The sequence below is a fragment of the Mirounga angustirostris genome, unplaced genomic scaffold (assembly GCF_029215605.1).
Source record: "Mirounga angustirostris isolate CCGP_5_RB_7025 unplaced genomic scaffold, mMirAng1.0.hap1 SCAF_10, whole genome shotgun sequence".
Taxonomy (NCBI): domain Eukaryota; kingdom Metazoa; phylum Chordata; class Mammalia; order Carnivora; family Phocidae; genus Mirounga; species Mirounga angustirostris.
The window spans coordinates 68,231,199-68,247,567 of NW_026991718.1; positions in this window are offsets into that span (position 1 = coordinate 68,231,199).

A 16,369-nucleotide genomic window follows, 5' to 3' on the forward strand; every position below is an offset into this window, starting at 1 on the left:
CCGCACCCACTCGGACACATTCCCTCTCTCTAAAAAAAAAAAAAAAAAAAGAAGAAGAAGTAGCAGGAAATTCAATCCTATAGGAGTGAGTTCTTCCATCTTAGAATTATGAGAGAGAGCTCCAGAGGCTTATGTGGCACAAAAAACAGGAACCAAGTTGATTTCAATCTCCTTTGATTGTCACTGAATTTTTCTTTGTCCAAGCCCAGTTGTCCCTTGGTGTTGCCAGTAGCTTTGATACTTTCTTACCAAGTAGGAAAGTGCTAGGCTTTTGGTAATCTAAGCAGTCTGATTCCTCTGGTCTAGCCTACCCCAGATGCATTCAGAAACAGTACACCTCTGAGAGTTTGCCATTTATTTGGACCTTGGGTACCTTCCATTCTAGATATATACACTGACCTTCTCTGCCTATTCAAGGAAAAATGCATTGTTATGATTTAGTCTCTACTCCAAATCAATGACCCTGCTTTTTCTCCCCTCTCACTTTAAAATTTCTTACACAATCTCTTGTATTTCTTTCACAAGAAAAAGGAAGATCTTTATCTTTCACAAGATAAAGGAAGAGGCCATCTAATAGCATCTTTTAATTCTCCCTACAAAAGCTTCCAAGGCAACAGAACACTAAAGGTGAAGGGATAATTAGGGGACAGATAGAAAAAATAATTATAATTTACAACATTAATATTTAAAATGTCAGTAAGTATTCTGCAGTACCTGGATGGCTCAGTCGGCTGAGCATGTGACTCTTGATTTCAGTTCAAGTCATTATCTCACGGTTGTGAGATGGAGCATCAGGCTTCATGCTCAGTGGGGAGTCTGCTTAAGATTCTCTCTCTCCCTCTGTCCTTCCCCCTATTTCCCATGCTCTCTCTCTCACTCGCTCTCTCTAAAATAAATAAAATCTTTTTTTAAAAAAATGTCAGTAAGTATTCTATAATTTCATTTCATTCTCCAATTTCTTTCTTCTCAGATACTTTGAACTTGGTAAATCAAAGCCATGTATTCTGATGAGAAGAAAGTGACATTCTAAATATTTCTGAAAATTCTGCTAGAAGTTTTTTTCTAAGATATGCAGCATGTTCTTTAATTTTACCCTTGGTGTCTTTACCCTCAGCTTCCTCCTTAGATGGCAGTGAAGGGAACTTCCTATCTTCCAGATGGGCTTACATCTAATTTCTAAATCTTTACCTTAACTCTGGATTGATAAAGAACAGCAACATAACGGAATAGATACAAGAGAAAAAGTGAAGAACCATGGAGGAAAAATAGAGCAGAAAGGAAGGTGAGAAACAATAAAAAAAGAAACAAACTAGAAGTAGTTCTAGAATATTAATTGGCTTATATCACCAGCTTGGATTTGGAATAAATCTAAGGCAAATAGTATTTTTATTCCCCTTATTTTCTTCCTGTGGTACTTTAATTACTCTTAAGCTTAAATATGTGTTTGGTTCTTGGCTGCTTTCAAACAACCTACTAAGGCTATAAAATGCAATGTCTAATGTGATCTTACTTTGAATAGAGGTTTGTTGTGTATTTTGACAGTTGGAACCATAGCCAACCTTTTTGAAGAGCTAATGCCAAGTTCTTGGAAGAGAAAATTAAGATAAAACAATAAACGTAGTTTTTGCAGTTGTCTCCAAATAAGATGAAAACACCTTTTTTTGTTGTTTCTATCAGACACGTGTTTCCAAATGACTTTAAACTGACCTTAACTAATTTTTAAAACTAAACAAAAGCAGCAGACCTATACCATTCCAACAGATGAATAAGACTAGCTGAGGTAGCACAAAAACATGAAGACTGTAGAATATCATTTCCACACCCACATCCACTTTGTCACCATAATCTCATAGTTAGAAGAGATCAAAATGTAGTCCAAGCCAGTCACAGCCAGGTATACTGTACTTGACTTCTTTTAACTAGTGGTTATCCAACCTGTGCTGCCTCAGTGATGGGGGATTTAATCTGCAATGCCATCCATTCTCATGTTGGTTGTATCCTAACAATCAGCAAGGTCATCTTTATATTTCCAACTAAATTGGTTCACATTTCTGATCTCTACACCAAAGTGTTTGGATATTTAGAATGAGACTGCATTATTTTTTTCTTCCATATAATGATCTTATAAACATTTTCACATAGCTTTGGTGCCTATCTATGAACCATTTCCCATCTATCATTTTAAGATCCTTCAGTCAATCCTTAAATGATTGATAGGGCTGGAGTTCCCATGTTCTTTTTCCTCAGAGAACCTCTATTTTACTTATGATACCTGGAAACTTTGGGAATTAAAAATATGACAATATTTGGTGATAAGCAACCAAAGAAAGGATATAAATTTCAGGATGGATTACCTAGTAATACCATTTAAGTATAAACATACTTTTCTATATTTCCAATGTTTACTGTAAATACTTGCCATCATTTTTCCAAACCATTTCTGGTCCCAGTCCAGATTACTGAAAATCCAAAAGTCCCAAACTTGTTAAGTGATTATATTGGGAAAAATAAATGGAGAAAAATTAAGCAAAATAATCCAAAATAAAGATATATTGCAACACCGCATTTTAAAAAACATAAGATAGGTGAAATTAATGTGGACTTGTATGCAGTAATAATAGTTAGAATTTATAACATTACTATACTTACATAGTGTTCTCTGTTTTAGGCACTGTACTAAGTGATACATTCTTAGGAAAAACAGAAAGGCAGGGTGCCTGGGTGGCTGGCTTAGTCGGTTGAGTGCCCAACTCTTGATTCCAGCTCCGGTCATGATCTGAGGGTCATGAAATCAAGCCCCATGTCAGGCTCTGTGCTGGGCATGGAGCCTGCTTGGGATTCTTTCTCTCTCCCTCTGCCTCTCTCTACTTCTCAAAAGAAAGAAAGAAAAGAAAGAGAGAAAGAAAAAGAGAAGAAAGAAAGAAAGAAAGAAAGAAAGGAAGACAGAAGAAAGAAGGAAAACAGGCAAAATTCTTATGTGAAAGAGAAAGAATACTCTTTAATTTGTCCTTAAAATATATGTATTTAAGTTTTGTATACTAACTGATCTTTTTTGTTTCCAATTTAATAGGCATTAACTTGTATAATAAACAAAATATTTTATACCAATAATTTAAATTTATGATAATTATAAGACTAATTTTATCTTACATGCCTCTGGGTAATGTGTAGTTTTATAACATTTCATTAAATGCAATTAAAATAAGCTATTCATATCTTTTTTGAGGTGCATTTAAGATCACTTCTGTATAAACAATGATACAAGTTTAAATAACTGTGTTATATTAACAGGACCATCTGTTCAGTTTATAAAATGCTTTACATGAGAATACAGGTTCTGTAATACAGCATAGATTAAATATGAAACTGGAGAACATAATGAAGATTTGATATCTAATAAATTCTTAGATGATTAAGTTTATTTAAGATGTACAGAACATACAATATCTTCTTGATTTAGAGAAAACTCAGTAGTCTGGGCTTTTGTTTATTGCCCTGATTTGGATAAATCTGCTAAATACTTTTTTTCAGGTTGGAAGAATATAAAATGATTCTCTCCTTTTTTTCCAGCAGCTATCAAAATTCTTTGTGTAGAAGATATCTTATTCCATCAAATTACAAATTTTTTATTTCTTCCTTACATTACAAGTAAGACTGGCCCATATAGGTGGAAACCAAAATTCTCAGTGACATTGAGCCCAAGGATGCTTATTCAACCTAGTTATGTATCATTAGACAATGGGATTGTACTAGAGTAGAAAGATTACTGGTGAAGATTGAACCTCCATCTTTTAAATTTTGCACCTGCTCTATTTCATTAACTGGCACAGATTCCAAGTCTGACAAGAGGATGCTCTCTAATTGTTTCCAAAATGCCTTCCTTAACAAATAATATTTAAATAATGCCAAGAGGAGATGTTTTAAACCTTCCAAAATATTTTTGTTTGTTTACATGGTCACCACATTTTAGCTTTATAAAAAAAAAGAAAATAGTTGGTTCTATTTTTGGTCATGTTGACTACCTGCTGCTATCAGGACAACAGTTAGATACTTGCTGATAGTTTAAAAAATAACATTTGGGGAGTGTTTTGCTGAGCGAAATAAGTCAATCAGAGAAAGACATGTATCATATGACCTCACTGATATGAGGAATTCTTAATCTCAGGAAACAAACGGAGGGTTGCTGGAGTGGTGGGGGGTGGGAGGGATGGGGTGCCTGGGTGATAGACACTGGGGAGGTATGTGCTATGGTGAGCGCTGTGAATTGTGCAAGACTGTTGAATCTCAGATCTGTACCTCTGAAACAAATAATGCAATTATGTTAAGAAAAAAAAAAGATAGCAGGAGGGGAAGAATGAAGAGGGGGAAATCGGAGGGGGAGATGAACCATGAGAGACGATGGACTCTGAAAAACAAACTGAGGGTTCTAGAGGGGAGGGGGTTGGGAGGATGGGTTAGCCTGGTGGTGGGTATTAAAGAGGGCACGTATTGAATGGAGCACTGGGTGTTATACGCAAACAATGAATCATGGAACGCTACATCAAAAACTAATGATGTATGGTGATTAACATAACATAATAATAAAAAAATTAAAATAAACAACATTCCTGAAATAGCAATGAAGATAACACATTGGCTAAGCTTTTTTAGCACTATTAAGAAGCATTTGATTTATTTAGGGTTATCAATTCTTTGCATAGGTAATATCATACACCAGATATCTTTATCATTTGATGTCATTGGTGAACTTCTTATTTTTAGGAGGACCTCAAAGAAGAATTATTACCTCTAATTTCAGCAAATGCTTAGTTAATGTACCATTAGAGACATAAGCATATTTAAGGCAGGAATTTCAATCTCAGTATTAATCAAAAAATATCTAAAATCAATGCACAGATTATTTTTTTTTCACAGTTAATGTAATATAAAGAGAAAGACAAAAAATTTTAATAGATCATGAGTACAATCTGTGACTCAGGCCCTGTCTTAGTATAAGAATTTTTAATTTAACTCCTAACTTTGAGAGGAATTATTTGATGCTGTCTTGGAGTAATTAAGATGGGCATCCAAATCATGTTTCCAGAATTTACCAGTTTTGTCTGTTTGTATGTTTGTTTATTTTAGACAAGTTAACTATCTTTCTTAACTATAGAGTTTTGTGTTTCTTTCAGATATATAGTGAATTATGGGGAAGAGGTGGTGTGCTTCCTGAGTTGTTGGTCTTGTATGTTGTTGCAGAAGCAGAAAAAATAGACAGTGAGAGTAGCCAGGAGCCCAGGTGCAACAAACAATTTGATTCAACTCATTTGAACTCATTTGTTGTTGGCAGCAAGCATAAAGATAAGATCAACTATTCACTAATGCATATTCTACCTAGATTCTCATTAGTAGGGAGCTAGGTTAAGTAAACTAAGATGTATTAGTATTTTGAAAAACGCACCGTTTAGATGATTTAATTTTATTTCTGCTTCCATGGAAGAATCTTCCAAGAATATTCCTGAATGAAAAGGGCTTAACATTATATAGAATGTAGCATCTGTATTAAAATACACACAGAAAAATGTAGCTGTAAATACACATAATTCCATATATTTTTATAAGGATTTTCTAAGATAAGTGGAAACATGGAAGGATATCTTCTGAAAAGATAAATATCAGATTTAAAATAGTGGCTTCCTCTGGGCAGAACACTCATTTTGGACTGTGTGTGCATCAACAGAAATTTAAACTTAATATTGTCTGGTGATTTTAAAAATAGGAAGGCATTCATCATGCATAATAACAACAAAAAAAGTTTTTATATTATCAAATACCTTCCAGCAAAAATACAGACTGATTTCCATATAGGTGTTCACTAAGACATATTGTAATAAGCATCAAGCTTCACTTGTAACTGGCATATATTTTGAATGCAAACTACTTGAAAACAGTTTTCTTGTGTAAAATATTATTTCTATAATCTTGTTTATCATTTTCAATTTAGAAGATTACTTATACCTTATCAAATACTAACTTTTCTGTACCCTAATTATCATGAATACAGAATTAGAGCTTGCTGGATTAATTATTTATTTTTCCATAGGACACAAACTGAACAAACACTAAATACCAAACAAACTATACTCATCTTACTTAGTCTATTAATCAGGGCTGTTTAGACTATAAGTGACTAAAGGCCTAACTCAAAATAACTGTAAAGAAAAATATAAAGATGGGGTGCCTGGGTGGCTCAGTTGTTAAGTGTCTGCCTTTGGCTCAGGTCATGATCCCAGGGTCCTGGGATCGCCCCACATCGGGCTCCCTGCTCAACGGGAAGCCTTCTTCTCCTTCTTCCACTCCCCCTACTTGTGTTCCCTCTCTCGCTGTCTCTCTGTCAAATAAATAAATAAAATCTTTTATATATATATATATATATAAAATATATATTATATATATTAAATATATATTAAATATATATTATATATTATATTTTATATATAATATATATAATATATAAAGATATAATGGAGTTGTTTAAAAAAAATGATAAGGTCACTTTGCAGGAACCAGAGAAGCTCTGAAAACTTCAAAGACTGAAACCTTGCCCATACACCTTCAGAGTTCTCTCTCATCTAGCTATTCAGCTCTATTAGGCATTTTTCATTGGTAAAGGAATTCAAAGGTAATTGTCTCCCCTACCTTGCAATTCACCTCTTCAGCTCAGGGGACCAGTCACAATCACTTCTCCTTCAGATCCACAGTAAAGAGAGAATTCCCGGGGCACCGGGGTGGCTCAGATGATTAAGCATCAACCTTCAGCTCAGGTCATGATCCCAGGGTCCTGGGATCGAGCCCCACATCGGGCTCCTGGCTCAGCGGGGAGTCTACTTCTCCCTCTCCCTCTGCCTGTCCCCCTGCTCATGCTCTCTCTCTCTGTATCTCTGTGCCTCAAATGAATAAATAAAATCTTCAAAAAAAAAAAAAAAGAATTCCCCAGGGAAGTGTGAGTCACATGCCCTTCCCTACCCAGTCAGTGAAGCAAGAGGGAACTGTGATTCTCAGAGCTTGAGAGGCAGGAAACTAGCCACAGTAATCCCACCAAAATCTTGCCACCGGAATTTAGAAGCAGTTTCCTCTCAGAAATGAGTAGGAGAAAAAAATGAGTAGGTTTTGAAAGTGAGGGGAGGTGCCTAGAGTTCTAGTATAGGCTACTACAATGAGAATATCAGTAGGCATACAATGCAATCTGTGTTAATTGCCATTGCTTGCCAGCTGGTATTCTCCAGGTACCTAGTTATGCTTCTAATCTGGCAATCTGGGTTTGCCCTTGAATATTGCTTTTTCATTTTGTATTTCTGCATTTGATATCTTCTTTTTCAGAGGCATATTTTTACTATTTTACTCAACCCCAATTCTATTTTTGCTTTTCCATTCAGAAGACTAACTTGACTTCAGACTCATTCATAATTATTCCAATATTATGTGAGTGTTATAGATCAGATTGGAAAATTGGAACAAGAAATATTCAATGTTAAGTATATAAATATGTATTAGTGTGTAATGTAAATTTTTTAAATGGAGTATTTTTAAAGCCTTACAACTGTCACATAAGCTTGTAAATATTTTTTGTACCTTAAGATAATAGAAACACTGAACAACAATTAGTGGATTTTAGAACACATATCCTGGTCTGCTTATAATAGACTGAATTTATTGACCTGTATAACAGAGTAGGAAATATCAAGAGAAACTCTATCCTTCAGCTCAGTATTTGTCTGTCATTTCCCCACCCCCCCACCCCCCCACCCCCGGCCCTGGCACAGTATATAACAACAAAAATAAAACAAGTGTTTGTGTTTCAGAACTGCCTCACTGGGAGGCTACCAGAGCCCTGGATTAGAACACTGTAGACCATACTGTCCTGCTAGTTTCATGATTTGACTTAGGTTGTTAGCAGTGTGGCAGGCAGCTTGATGCCTCCATTGCTTTTCAGATCTCTTATTACCTTCAATGAGAAATGAGTTAAATCTATTCTGAGGTCATAGAATGGGGTTCATTGTATTTCTCTTTCCATAAGACATCTTATTCTTTTTTTTTTTTAAGATTTTATTTATTTGATAGAGAGAGACAAAGCGAGAGAAGGAATACAAGCAGGGGGAGTGGGAGAGGGAGAAGCAGGCTTCCCCGCAGTGCAGGGAGCCCGATGCGGGGCTCGATCCCAGGATCCTGGGATCATGACCTGAGCCGAAGGCAGACGCTTAACAACTGAGCCACCCAGGCGCCCCAAGACATCTTATTCTTAACCTTCTTTACATATGGCCCTTATATTTTTGTTCTCAGTTTCTGGCTTCTTTTCTCCTCTGGGACTTTACCCAATTAATCTTCCCATTTCTTTCTTCTGCTTTTATCTGTTGCCAGTCCAAAGGGTCAATAAAATTGTTCAATTCTTCTATACTCTAAAAAAAGTATCTTAACCTCTCTTCTTATTCAAGTATCATACTTTTATTTTTAACTAAAAAGTATTCTCAAAAATTAAATGTAACTTTTCAGATTCCAATTTCTTATTTTTCATGCATTCCTCAAAGTACTATAATCTTATTCTGTCCCCATAAATAGATCTTAAAAGGGAAATTAAAGACCTTCAAGTTGCCATAATCAACAATCTATTCTTAGGCTTCATTCCTACAAAATTTGTACTGTTGAGCCACATCTTGAGACTCACTTCCTCTTTAATTATGACAATACTATATTCTACTTCTCTTATCTCTCTTGGTTTCTCTTCCCCAATTTTCAAACATTTGTTACTTCACTATTAGGCTTTCAGTATTAGGAGCTAGTATGTTTATTGACTTCTCTTTCTTTTCTTCACCTTAATTAAAAGCATTTACTCTACATTTTTTAGTCAAACTGTTCATATTTATATTCCCCAGCTTTATGAGATATAATTGTCATATAACATTGTGTAAGTTTAATGTGTACAACTTGATGACTTGATACACCTTCATCACCTCACATACACTAATTACTGTATTCATTTTCCTGTTTTTTTTTTTTTTTTTTCTCTGCTCTCTTTCTTTGCATTGTCATCTATTCAGGTAACTTTGACTTTCATCTATATGACTACAACAGCAACATCACTATTGCTGAGATTAGTACTTCCTCTGAAGTCTAGCACCTTATTTCCAAATTCCTGTTGAACATGTTTATTAAGATCTTTCTCACTGACACAGCACACTTATGAGGTTTCTGCATGAAATACTAGTATTGCCTCCCTAGCCTGCTTTGTCATATCCTATCTCAGGAAATGTTCTTCTAAGTTACCAAGATAACCAAACTATTGATCTTAATGTCCTTCTTGACCATTGTCTTTCCCTTTTTCCCCATATGTGATCTTTCTCAAGTTAAAATGTCTGTCTCCAGAGTGTCTTTGGAAACTTTTTATTCTATTCCAAGGAAACTGTCATAGATCAAGTATTTTTAAGTGCAGTTATTTTCTAATTTCTTTCTCAGGGTTCCCTGACATCTATCATTTCTTGTTTCCTAGCCATTCTCCCAGACTACTACTAGAATTTTCTTCATTATAAAAAATTCTGTCATTTCACACTGTTCAAAACTCTTCCTGAATTTAGATAAAATGTTCTATGAATCATTTAGAGTCCTCTCGTTCGTATGTCCTACTATCTAAATTTTCCTAAAATGTCTATCTCTTCTTAACCAAATTCTTGCCAAACTTTAAGACTTTGGTCAAATGTCATGCCCTTCCTGATGCCTTTTGTAATGCTCTGGGTCAAAAAAGCTTTCTGTCCACTTGAGTCTGTAACTCAATTACAGTTCTTACTAAAATGTATCATTGAGTAAAATTTCTTAATGCACAAATTACAAGTATCAGTGCAGCTCTTGACAGGCTTGCTTTTCTTAAAATTGTGTTGAATTAAGTATTAGGAAACCTCTGGCTTTTTTTATATTGACTGTATGGTTAATCAGTTAACCATACAACTGGCCTACAGTTGGCACCACTGACCCACAAAGATTTGATTATAAGGCCAATCCTGAGATTCAGGTGATATCTAGATTACTTATTTGCATTCCTTCCTCTCTAACGTGGAGGGATTATCTGCAACAAACTCAGGATGGCTTAGTTGGATGAACTTGATTCTCAGAAGCCAGCACTTTTCTACTCTTTTTCTGGCTCCTGCGCAGCTTGTGCCCTCACCATATTGTATACTGCCTCTGGTCAGCAGATGGAGATAATTCTCTTCATCATCGACTTTTCTCATGGGGGAATTGTTTTTATGATCTCTTGAGAAAATCACGTTCTAAAGTGTCGGTTTTCACAGGATTGGCACTCTATCATGAGACTACTTAAGAACAGTTTCTCACAGTTATCCCCAAATAGTGAAATGGCATTGTGGAGAGAACATCAAAATAGGATTCTAAAAACCTGACTTCCAGTTTTTTTTTTTTTTTTTAACATTTTATTTATTTATTTATTTATTTGAGAGAGAGAGAGCTAGAGAGAGCGCAAGCAGTGGGAAGAGGCAGAGGGAGAGGGAGAAGCAGACTCCCCACTGAGCAGAGAGCCCATCTTTGGGCTCAATCCCAGGACACTTGAGGTCATGACTTGAGCCAAAGGCAGACATTTAACCGACTGAGCCACCCAAGTGCCCCCTCAATTCTAGTTCCGATTCCTTTTAGGAATGTCATAATTTTTATTTGTCTGTATTCTACAAAATAGAGATAGAAAAATGTTTCCATATATCTCCATGCACAGGTTTTGCCACTTAAAGTGTTAGTTTGAGCTCCCACTTGCTTGTTTGTAAAGGAAATAATAATTCCTACCTTAGAGAATTGTTTTGAAGATTGAGCAAGAGAATGTTTTAAAGCACATATAGTTTCTGGTACATATTCAGCACTTAACAAAATGTAGCCGTATACTACTTGAAAAGTTTAAAGTGCTTCAACAAAAATTTGGCATTAAAAAAAAGACTTTTAACCAGACGTTGTGGATAGATTTAGGGGGGCCATCAACTTCAATGAGAAAATATATCTTTATTAGTAAGTCTCTAGTGGGATTGAACATTTTCTTCTATTATGAATAAAGGCAACAAACAACAGAACTGTGGTCTCTATTACACTATCACCAGTAAAAAACACAAAAACTGTCATATGTTACAGCTGTTGCAGATATTCTGAAACAGAATGTGCACTAATTAGTATTTCAAGTTACACTACTTATTGTACCTTCTGCTAGATCTCATTTTTTAATGTCCATAAAGAGGCACATATATAACTATATTTCAAATTTCTATTTACAAAAATACTTTTATATTTAAATTTAGATATAATTGGTTTCCATTAACATTCTGTGTGTTTTGTACTTTCAAAAACGTTTTCTGGGAAGGAGTCCATTTGCTTCACCAGGCTGCCAAAGAAGTATGGCACAAAAATGGTCAAGAATTCCTGTCATAGTTGTTCAGCATGAGAATAGTAAAACTGAATGTCATCTATGCAACTATTCATATTCAAAGGACTATTTTTTGAGTGTTGTAATGATTATTATTGAAATGGAACAACTCTTCAAAGCTAACCAACTTTGGCCAGACACACCATGCAAAAATGTCTTTCTAATTCCCCTTCTTCAATGGCTCCAGCTGCCTGTGGCATAAACACTTTAGACAGATACTCAGGCTTCTTAAGTTTGAAATTGGCTCTTAATTAAAATGGGAAGCAATTACAACTTCATTTGTGCTATGAGAACTTAAAATTCTTGCCTCTGATATAAAATTGTGGGGAAAACCCTATCTTTTGGTGCCGATGAATAACACCAGAGTTGGCTGTTACTTTGAATGTTTGTTCACTTTCTTTACAATGTAGTTTTTCTAGGCAGCAAATATAGCTAAGTATATCATATATCTATATCTGTATCTGTGTCCAGATATAGATGATATAGATATAGATACAGAGACACGGGCTTTCAGTTTGCTCCCAAGGAACATTTAGAGGTTTGTGAAATTTGTCCTAAGTAATTTTTTTTCCTTCAGTTTCTCTCTCTTCCCAGATTCAAAGAGCATTATTAATACCCCGAAACCATCAATGTGGTATTGTGCTCCCAAATACATTCTAATGTGAATTTTCTGGATTTTGTAATTTAAATTTAAATATACAACAGCAACAAAATATCTTGTAATAGTGACAATCCAGTGGAAGAAAAATCCAGGGACAAAAATATTTTTGTGCCCCACAAATTATGTACATTTGGTGACTGCCTTTTAACCCTATGTTTATAGATAGCTTCTTATACACTACATATATGCATATACTGAAAATACTTATTCAACCACAAATTGCCCAGCTTTTATTTTATTATGAATGTGTAATAAATGTTTATTTGTTAGGGAGCCTATAAACTCGTTCAGATCCTAATCAGAGGGACAAATGTTTTATGATAAAAATCCTGTGGAAAGAAACCAATATAGATGCTTATTTAACAATATTCAGATCTTCACTGGAACAATCTAGTAACCCTTTAGGTAAATTTTATTTACATTGAAATCAGATCTCATTAGAAAAGTTTCACAAGGTAAAATAATGGAGAATATTTGTTCAGATGAGAAGGGGAAAAAAATTACCCAGTTCTTCAGAAATTAAAAATAAAATGTGACATTAAGAGAATGGATAACTTATGTCAATAAATTTCTTCTCTTAAGAAAATTCAATTGAAAAGATAGTCTAAAAGATAGACTTTAAAATGTGTCTTGCTCATTTGCTCAGCTTAAGTCATTATCTAAAATGTAGTTAACAGTTTTGTAAATACATAAACAGGAGAAATAAAAGCCCAAGTTGATCAGACTAAAAGGGTTCTTTCTCAGTTTCAGTTTATTTCTACCATTATCTGTAGCATTAGTCTCCTTGACCATGTTTGGGGCCAGATGTCTGAGAATAAAACATTTCAGTGTGATATTTTCCAGAGATTATGCTGACTTTAGGTGTATTTATATTTACCATTTGCCCAACTCTATTCTCTGTTTGCTGAACTTATCCCTAGAGTTTCTCAAACCCCTATTCTAATTGGACATACCTATGAGGTAATTCAATTGCAAGAATTAGGTTTGGGTGGGGGACCTTGGTGGCTGAAAAATACCCTTGTTAGGTAATATTCAATAGTATTTCTGCAAAAGAGGATAGTTTCAAAATCCTACCAAACTCTAATTTTTGGATTGATCCCAATAAAATGTGATTGTGGCACTATTTCTGAAGCCATATTTTAGAAAGAACCATTAACTTTATGTACTAAATGCAGCAACAAAAAAGAAACATTTTCCCTCACCTGTAAGTTATTTCTTTAAGTAAATTTCATTATACTGCTCTAATAACAATGCTGATCAGTTGCTCTTATGCTACCAAAGCTACTTGGCATAGCATTTAATATTTTTATGGTTCCTCTCCTTATAAATTTTCACAAAGTCATAATATATTTTTGATCCGTAAAAGTGAAAGCATGTTGGTAACTCAGTAATCACATTCAAAATACGGATTTTACATTACTTCAAAGAGTTTTGGTTCATAATTAGATGTAACCAGAGTACAGACTGACTGGATCATTCTTAGCAAAAGCTGAAAATTTGTGCAAGCATGAATGTGCCACATGAATCTTTCCAGTTTGTGTTATTCTGCTATAGAGTGATATCAAGTCCGTTATTTTATCTTCATCTATCATAGTGTCTGTCATCAAAACCTGCTTCTATAATCTAACACAGTGAATTGGATGTGGTAGGCAATGAATAAAGAACTTATTGAATAAAGTGGTGAATAGATCCTGATATCTAACATGAATAAAATAAATTTGAATTTTAGTATAGTATCTCTCCTAATGATGATGTTTCTATTTTAAACATTGTTTCTTTTTAGACACTTCATGCACTGATAAAATAATTTTGATCAGTGGAAGAAGAGGGTAAAAGATCTAGTATAATGGAGGCCTTTTGTAGCATGTTTGGAGGCAGTAAGTTATGGTCCAAAGTTTCAGTCCAGAATACGAATTCCTCACGTGACAATTTTTAAGAATATGATTGTGCTTAAGATATTTAATCTCCATGAACCTGAGTTTGTCTATAATATACTAGTAATACTCTCAAGGATTGTGTGAAGACTAAATAAGAGTTTAAAAATATGTGCAAGTGTCTGAAAGCCAGGAGACTTAATAAATGCAAGTTTTCTTATCTTTAATTTATATCATATTAGCAGCCGCCATCCCAACCAACATATTTGATCATCCTCACCCAGTGATTAATAGGCAAATAAAAAAATTACTCTGATCTTATTTGTTATTTAAATTTTATAAGGGAACATTTGAAAAAGATAAGCTCCTCCAAATATTTTTATTCGTATTCCTCTGGCCATCAGCATATTATTAGGCTTTTTTTTTTTCCTCAAACACTAGTTAATTAGTTGGTATGATTTATCAGTAGTATTTTTTAAATCCTTCTAAACTGATGGTCATGACACCATTAATCTCAGTTAGAAGTACTTAAAATATGTTTTGTGTGTGTATAATGCGAGTTCATTACTGTTGAGATAAATTATATAAACACTATAAATTACAGATTCTGGTCATGACTGAAGAAAGGGATCTGGGAGATACATACTTCGTTTCTGAAAGATAGCGAACCCTTTTCTAACTATAACCCAGAGAGTTACACAATATTTGTAATAATTAAATAGGGTGTTGTAAGCCAATCAGACAACAGAAAATATACTTATAAAATATACATTATACTAAAACAATAAAGACTAGAAAAGGAAAATGATCCCTACCTATGGTATTTTCAATGATAATCAAATGAACTACCAAATGTTTACCAAATTCTGAAATACTTTGTTGAATAGACATCTTATGAATTTTAGGGCTCTGGAGAGTAAGCAAAGGAGTTAGATTTTGGAGGAGAATTGAAATTTGGAAGAAGCAGCTAGCATGGATTGAGATTTTTACTATAATGGCTTTATCCTGAGAGCAGACTATGGTTGTAGCACAGCCAAAGCAGCTGAAACCCAGATCAAAACTTGCTGTTTTACTGGCCCAGTGAACAGAAAGATAGAATTATCCACTATGTCTTGCTTCCAGGACAACCACTGCACACGAAAGTGAATGAGATTATAAACTATGCCCAAATTTCTGGTTGACCTTTGAACTGTGCATACACAAATGAGACCCAAAATGTCCCAGCTATGAAAACAAAGGATTTGGATTAAGATTTGAGCTGTTGTTCACTGTAAAACAGAGTTGTAAGTTTCATTTTAAATAAGTTGTTGCCTTGCTAAAATAAAACATAGTATTTTTCAGAGAAAGCAGAATACAGATTCTCCATAACATAGTCACAAAATGTACACAATTTCCAAAATATAATCTAAGAGTACTTGTCATACAAAAAGCCAAAAAACTAAAAACACAAACCCAAACCTAGAAAAGATAGCCCATTCTCAAATGTAAAGACAACCAATGAAGGTACTTCAAGATAACACAGATCTTGTACTTAATCAGACAAGTCTTTTAAAATAGCTATTATGGCTATAACCAACTAGACAGGGATTTATGCTAATGAATGAAGTAATAGAAAACAGCAGAGAGATAGACACTATAAATGCTGGAAATGGAAATTCTAAAACTAAAGAAGGTAACATCTTAAAAATACACGCTAGATAGCCATAATACCACAATCATTGAACTCGAATATAAAGCATAGGGATTATCCAATCTGACAAACAGGAAGATTCAAATATATCTCTATATCTATAGTTATTATTATGTTATATACTTCCTTATTATAATATATAGTATATTGTATTATTATGCATATATTAGAAAAAGAAATTTAGAGAGTACCTCAGGGACTTGTGGAACAATGTAAAATGGTCTAAAATATGTTAACTGGAGTCCCAGAAGGAAAAAAAAAATGAATGAGAATGCGGCAGAATTATTTGAAGAAATAATAGCAAAACTTCTCACATTTGGAGAAAGACATAACCTTATAGCTTAAAGAAGGTCAGCACAGCCCAAAATAGATCAATATGAAGAAAAAAATAAAAAAAAACTAGACATTACAAATTGCTAAACATAAAAGATAAAAGATCTTGAAAGCATTTTCAGAAAATGTCTTATTAAATAAAAGAAAATAAAATTAGAAATACTAAATATTTATTGAAACTATGTCATCTGGAAGACGATGGGATGGCCTTTTTAATGTACCAAAATAATTTTTTTAAAAAGCCTGTCAATACTGACTTTTATACATGTTGAAAATATCCTTTGATAATGAAGTCTAGATAAAATAAAGTGCTACTTCACAGAGCAGATAATAAAAATAAAGAGCCTATCATCCCAGAGAGATTCATT